The sequence below is a fragment of the Arachis hypogaea genome, chromosome 14 (assembly GCF_003086295.3).
Source record: "Arachis hypogaea cultivar Tifrunner chromosome 14, arahy.Tifrunner.gnm2.J5K5, whole genome shotgun sequence".
Classification (NCBI taxonomy): domain Eukaryota; kingdom Viridiplantae; phylum Streptophyta; class Magnoliopsida; order Fabales; family Fabaceae; genus Arachis; species Arachis hypogaea.
The window spans coordinates 97520049-97526188 of record NC_092049.1 but is presented as its reverse complement, the minus strand read 5'-3'; the positions used below and the strand labels follow the sequence as shown (position 1 = coordinate 97526188).

At 37.3% G+C, this 6140-nt stretch overlaps 1 non-coding gene across 1 annotated transcript; it reads right to left on the bottom strand.

Annotated features, from left to right (window-relative positions):
* Nucleotides 1-2075: 2075 nt before the first annotated feature.
* Nucleotides 2076-2183, bottom strand: LOC112745164 (small nucleolar RNA R71). Its single transcript, XR_003173106.1, has one exon. It is a non-coding gene; the product is annotated as a small nucleolar RNA R71 (small nucleolar RNA).
* Between the last annotated feature and the right edge of the window lie 3957 nt (nucleotides 2184-6140).

Below are 6140 nucleotides of genomic sequence, written 5' to 3'. Positions count from 1 at the left end.
TTGGCTGGCTGTAAGCCATGCCTAACCCTCGGATTGGAGCTTTAGACTAAGAATACAAGATTCCTGGAATTCATATTAAAAAAATTTTGAAATCCTTATTTTCTTTTTCCTATATGTTTTTTTCGAAAAAATATACAAAGATCCAAAAAAATTAGAAAATCATAAAAATCAAAAATATTTTGTGTTTCTTGTTTGAGTCTTGAGTCAATTTTTAAGTTTGGTGTCAATTGCATGTTCATCCTGCATTTTTCGAAAAAAAAAATCACGCATTCATAGTGTTCTTCATGATCTTCAAGTTGTTCTTGGTAAGTCTTCTTGTTTGATCTTGATGTTTTCTTGTTTTGTGTCTTTTCTTATTTTTCATGTGCATTTTTGCATTCATAGTGTCTGAACATGAAAGATTTCTAAGTTTGGTGTCTTGCATATTTTCTTTGCATTAAAAATTTTTCAAAAATAAGTTCTTGATGTTCATCTTGACATTCAAAGTGTTCTTGGTGTTCATCTTGACATTCATAGCATTCTTGCATGCATTCATTGTTTTGATCCAAAATTTTCATGCATTGAGTCTTTTTCATGTTTTTCCCTCTCATCATTAAAAATTCAAAAATAAAAAAAAATATATCTTTCCCTTTTTCACTCATAAATTTCGAAAATTTGAGTTGACTTTTTCAAAACTTTTTAAAATCTAGTTGTTTTTATGAGTCAAATCAAATTTTCAATTTAAGAAAATCTTATCTTTTTCAAAATCTTTTTCAAAAATCAAATCTTTTTCATTTTTCTTATTTATTTTCAAAAATTTTAAAAATATTTTTCAAAAATCTTTTTCTTATCTTTATCTCCTAATTTTCGAAAATAACATCATCAATTAATGTTTTGATTCAAAAATTTCAAGTTTGTTACTTGCTTGTTAAGAAAGATTCAAACTTTGAGTTCTAGAATCATATCTTGTGATTTCTTGTGAATCAAGTCATTAATTGTGATTTTAAAAATCAAATATTTTTCAAAACTAATTTCAATCATATCTTTTCAAAAATATCTCTTTATCTTATCTTTTTCAAAATTTGATTTTAAAATATCCTTTCTAACTTCTTATATTCTTATCTTTTCAAAATTGATTTTCAAATTTGTTTCAACTAACTAACTAACTTTTTGTTTGTTTCTTATCTTTTTCAAAACTACCTAACTAACTCTCTCTCTCTAATTTTCGAAAATATCTTCCCTCTTTTTCAAAATTTCTTTTTAATTAACTAATTATTTTAATTTTTTATTTTAATTCTCGAAAATTACTAACCTTTTTCAAAAACTATTTTCGAAAATTCTCTAACTCTTTTTCAAAAATTATTTTCGAAAATTCTCTCTCTCTCTTATCTCCTTCCATTTATTTATTCATCTACTAACACTTCATCTCACCCAAATTCGAACCCCCTCTTCCATCTGTGTTCGAACTTTTTTCTTCTTCTTTTCTTCTACTCACACAGGGACCTCTATACTGTGGTAAAAAGGACCCCTATTATTATTATTTTTCTGTCCCTCTTTTTCATATGAGCAGGAGCAAGGACAAGAACATTCTTGTTGAAGTAAATCCAGAACCTGAAAGGACTCTGAAGAGGAAACTAAGAGAAGCTAAATTACAACAATCCAGCAAGCACCTTTCAGAAATTTTCGAACAAGAAGAGGAGATGGCAGCCGAAAATAATAATAATGCAAGGAGGATACTTGGTGACTTTACTGCACCTAATTCCAATTTACATGGAAGAAGCATCTCCATTCCTGCCATTGGAGCAAACAATTTTGAGCTTAAACCTCAATTAGTTTCTCTGATGCAGCAGAACTGCAAGTTTCATGGACTTCCATCTGAAGATCTTTTTCAGTTCTTAACTGAATTCTTGCAGATATGTGATACTGTTAAGACTAATGGAGTAGATCCTGAAGTCTACAGGCTCATGCTTTTCCATTTTGCTGTAAGAGACAAAGCTAGAATATGGTTGGACTCTCAACCTAAGGATAGCCTGAACTCTTGGGATAAGCTGGTCAAGGCTTTCTTAGCCAAGTTCTTTCCTCCTCAAAAGCTGAGTAAGCTTAGAGTGGATGTTCAGACTTTCAGATAGAAAGAAGGTGAATCCCTCTATGAAGCTTGGGAGAGATACAAAGAACTGACCAAAAAGTGTCCTTCCGACATGCTTTCAGAATGGACCATCCTGGACATATTCTATGATGGTCTGTCTGAATTAGCTAAAATGTCATTGGATACTTCTGCAGGTGGATCCATTCACTTAAAGAAAACGCCTGCAGAAGTTCAAGAACTCATTGACATGGTTGCTAATAACCAGTTCATGTACACTTCTGAGAGGAATCCTGTGAGTAATGGGACGCCTATGAAGAAGGGAGTTCTTGAAATTGATACTCTGAATGCCATATTGGCTCAGAATAAAATATTGACTCAGCAAGTCAATATGATTTCTCAGAGTCTGAATGGAATGCAAGCTGCATCCAACAGTACTCAAGAGGCATCTTCTGAAGAAGAAGCTTATGATCCTGAAAACCCTGCAATAGCAGAGGTGAATTACATGGGTGAACCTTATGGAAACACCTATAACCCCTCATGGAGAAATCACCCAAATCTCTCATGGAAGGATCAACAAAAGCCTCAACAAGGCTTTAATAATGGTGGAAGAAATAGGTTTAACAATAATAAACCTTTTCCATCATCCACTCAGCAACAGACAGAGAACTCTGAACAAAATACCTCTAATTTAGCAAACTTAGTCTCTGATCTATCCAAGGCCACTGTGAGTTTCATGAATGAAACAAGGTCCTCCATTAGAAATTTGGAAGCACAAGTGGGTCAGCTGAGTAAAAGGATACTAAAATCCCTCCTAGTACTCTCCCAAGCAATACAGAAGAAAATCCAAAAGGAGAGTGCAAGGCCATTGAATTGATCACCATGGCCGAACCTGTAAGGGAAGGAGAGGACGTGAATCCCAAGGAGGAAGACCTCTTGGGACGTCCAGTGATCAATAAAGAGTTTTCCTTTGAGGAACCAAAGGAATCTGAGACTCATCTAGAGACCATAGAGATTCCATTGAACCTCCTTATGCCCTTCATGAGCTCTGACGAGTATTCATCTTCTGAAGAGAATGAGGATGTTACTGAAGAGCAAGTTAACAAGTACCTTGGTGCAATCATGAAGCTGAATGCCAAATTATTTGGTATTAAGACTTGGGAAGATGAACCTCCCTTGTTCACCAATGAACTAAGTGATCTGAATCAACTGACATTGCCTCAGAAGAAACAGGATCAAGGAAAGTTCGTAATACCTTGTACCATAGGCAACATGATCTTTGAAAAGGCTCTGTGTGACCTTGGTTCAGGGATAAACCTCATGCCCCTCTCTGTAATAGAGAAACTGGGAATCTTTGGGGTGCGAGCTACTAAAATCTCATTAGAGATGGCAGACAATTCAAGAAAATAGGCTTATGGACAAGTAGAGGACGTGTTAGTAAAGGTTGAAGGCCTTTACATCCCTGCTGATTTCATAATCCTTGATACTGGGAAGGATGAGGATGAATCCATCATCCTTGAAAGACCTTTCCTAGCCACAGCAAGAGCTGTGATTGATGTTGACAGAGGTGAATTAGTCCTTCAATTGAATGAGGACTCCCTTGTGTTTACAACTCAAGGTTACCCTTCTGTAAACATGGAAAAGAGGCACAGTAAGCTTCTCTCAAAACAGAGTCAACCAGAGCCCCCACAGTCAAACTCTAAGTTTGGTGTTGGGAAGTCTCAACAATGCTCTGAACATCTGTGAGGCTCCATGAGAGCCCACTGTCAAGCTATTGACATTAAAGAAGCGCTTGTTGGGAGGCAACCCAATTTTTATTTATCTAATTTTATTTTTCTTGTTCTTTCATGTTTTATTAGGTTCATGATCATGTAGAGTCACAAAATAAATATAAAAATTGAAAATGGAATCAAAAACAGCAGAAGAAAAATCACACCCTGGAGGAAGACCTTACTGGCGTTTAAACGCCAGTAAGAAGCATCTGACTGGCGTTCAACGCCAGAACAGAGCATGATTCTGGCGCTGAACGCCCAAAATGGGCAGCATCTGGGCATTTGAACGCCAGAATTGCACCCTGGAGAAGAGCTGGCGCTGAACGCCCAGAATAAGCATGGTTCTAGTGTTCAACGCCAGAAATGGGCAACAAATGGGCGTTCAACGCCCAGAACAAGCACCAATCTGGCGCTGAACGCCCAGAGTTGTGTGCAAGGGCATTTTGCATGCCTAATTTGGTGCAAGGTTGTAAATTCTTGAACACCTTAGGATCTGTGGACCCCACAAGATCACCTCAGGATCTGTGGACCCCACAGGATCCCCACCTACCTCCACTCACTTCTTCTCACCCCTCTTTCACACAATCCCATTAACACTCTTCCCCAAAACTCTTCACCAATCACCTCAATCTCTCTTCCCTATAACCACTTCACCACTCACATCCATCCACTCTTCCCCATAAACCTACCTTTAAAATTCAAAATCAATTTCCCACCCAAAACCCACCCTTATGGCCGAACCTTACCCCCCCTCCCTTCCCTATATAAAGCCCTCCATTCTTCTTCATTTTCACACAACACAACCCTCTCTTCCCCTTCTTGGCCGAATACACCCCTCTCCCCTCTCCTCCATATTTTCTTCTTCTTCTTCATCTATTCTTTCTTCTCTTGCTCGAGGGCGAGCAATATTCTAAGTTTGGTGTGGTAAAAACATAAGCTTTTTGTTTTTCCATTACCATTGATGGCACCCAAGACCGGAGAATCCTCTAGAAAAGGGAAAGGGAAGACAAAAGCTTCCACCTCCGAGTCATGGGAGATGGAAAGATTCATCTCCAAAGCTCATCAAGACCACTTCTATGATGTTGTGGTCAAGAAGAAGGTGATCCCTGAGGTCCCTTTCAAGCTCGTCACCATGAGATCCCGAATATGCCTCAAATGCATTTTCCTCCACAAAACTATTGGGAGCAAATCAACACCTCCCTAGGAGAATTAAGTTCCAACATGGGACAATTAAGGGTGGAACATCAAGAGCACTCCATCATCCTTCATGAAATAAGAGAAGATCAAAAAGCAATGAGGGAGGAGCAACAAAGACAAGGAAGAGACATAGAAGAGCTCAAGGACATCATTGGTTCCTCAAGAAGGAAACGCCACCATCACTAAGGTGGACTCATTCCTTGTTCTTATTTTCTGCTTTTCGTTTTCTTAATGTTAAGTGCTTATCCATGTTTGTGTCCTATTACATGATCAGTAGTAGTTAGTAACTATGTCTTAAAGTTATGAATGTCCTATGAATCCATCACCTCTCTTAAATGAAAAATGTTTTAATTCAAAAGAACAAGAAGTACATGAGTTTCGAATTTATCCTTGAACTTAGTTTAATTATATTGATGTGGTGACAATACTTTTTGTTTTCTGAATGAATGCTTGAACAGTGCATATGTATTTTGAAGTTGTTGTTTAAGAATGTTAAATATGTTGGCTCTTGAAAGAATAATGACAAGGAGACATGTTATTTGATAATCTGAAAAATCATAAAAATGATTCTTGAAGCAAGAAAAAGCAACAAAGAACAAAGCTTGCAGAAAAAAAAAGGGCAAAAAAAAATAGAAAGAAAAAGCAAGCAGAAAAAGCCAAAAGCTCTTAAAACCAAAAGGCAAGAGCAAAAAAGCCAATAGCCCTTAAAACCAAAAGGCAAGGGTAATAAAAAGGATCCCAAGGCTTTGAGCATTAGTGGATAGGAGGGCCTAAAGGAATAAAATCCTGGCCTAAGCGGCTAAACCAAGCTGTCCCTAACCATGTGCTTGTAGCGTGAAGGTGTCAAGTGAAAACTTGAGACTGAGCGGTTAAAGTCAACGTCCAAAGAAAAAGAAGAGTGTGCTTAAGAACCCTGGACACCTCTAATTGGGGACTTTAGCAAAGCTAAGTCACAATCTGAAAAGGTTCACCCAATTATGTGTCTGTGGCATTTATGTATCCGGTGGTAATACTGGAAAACAAAGTGCTTAGGGCCACGGCCAAGACTCATAAAATAGCTGTGTTCAAGAATCATCATACTGAACTAGGAGAATCAATAACGCTATCTG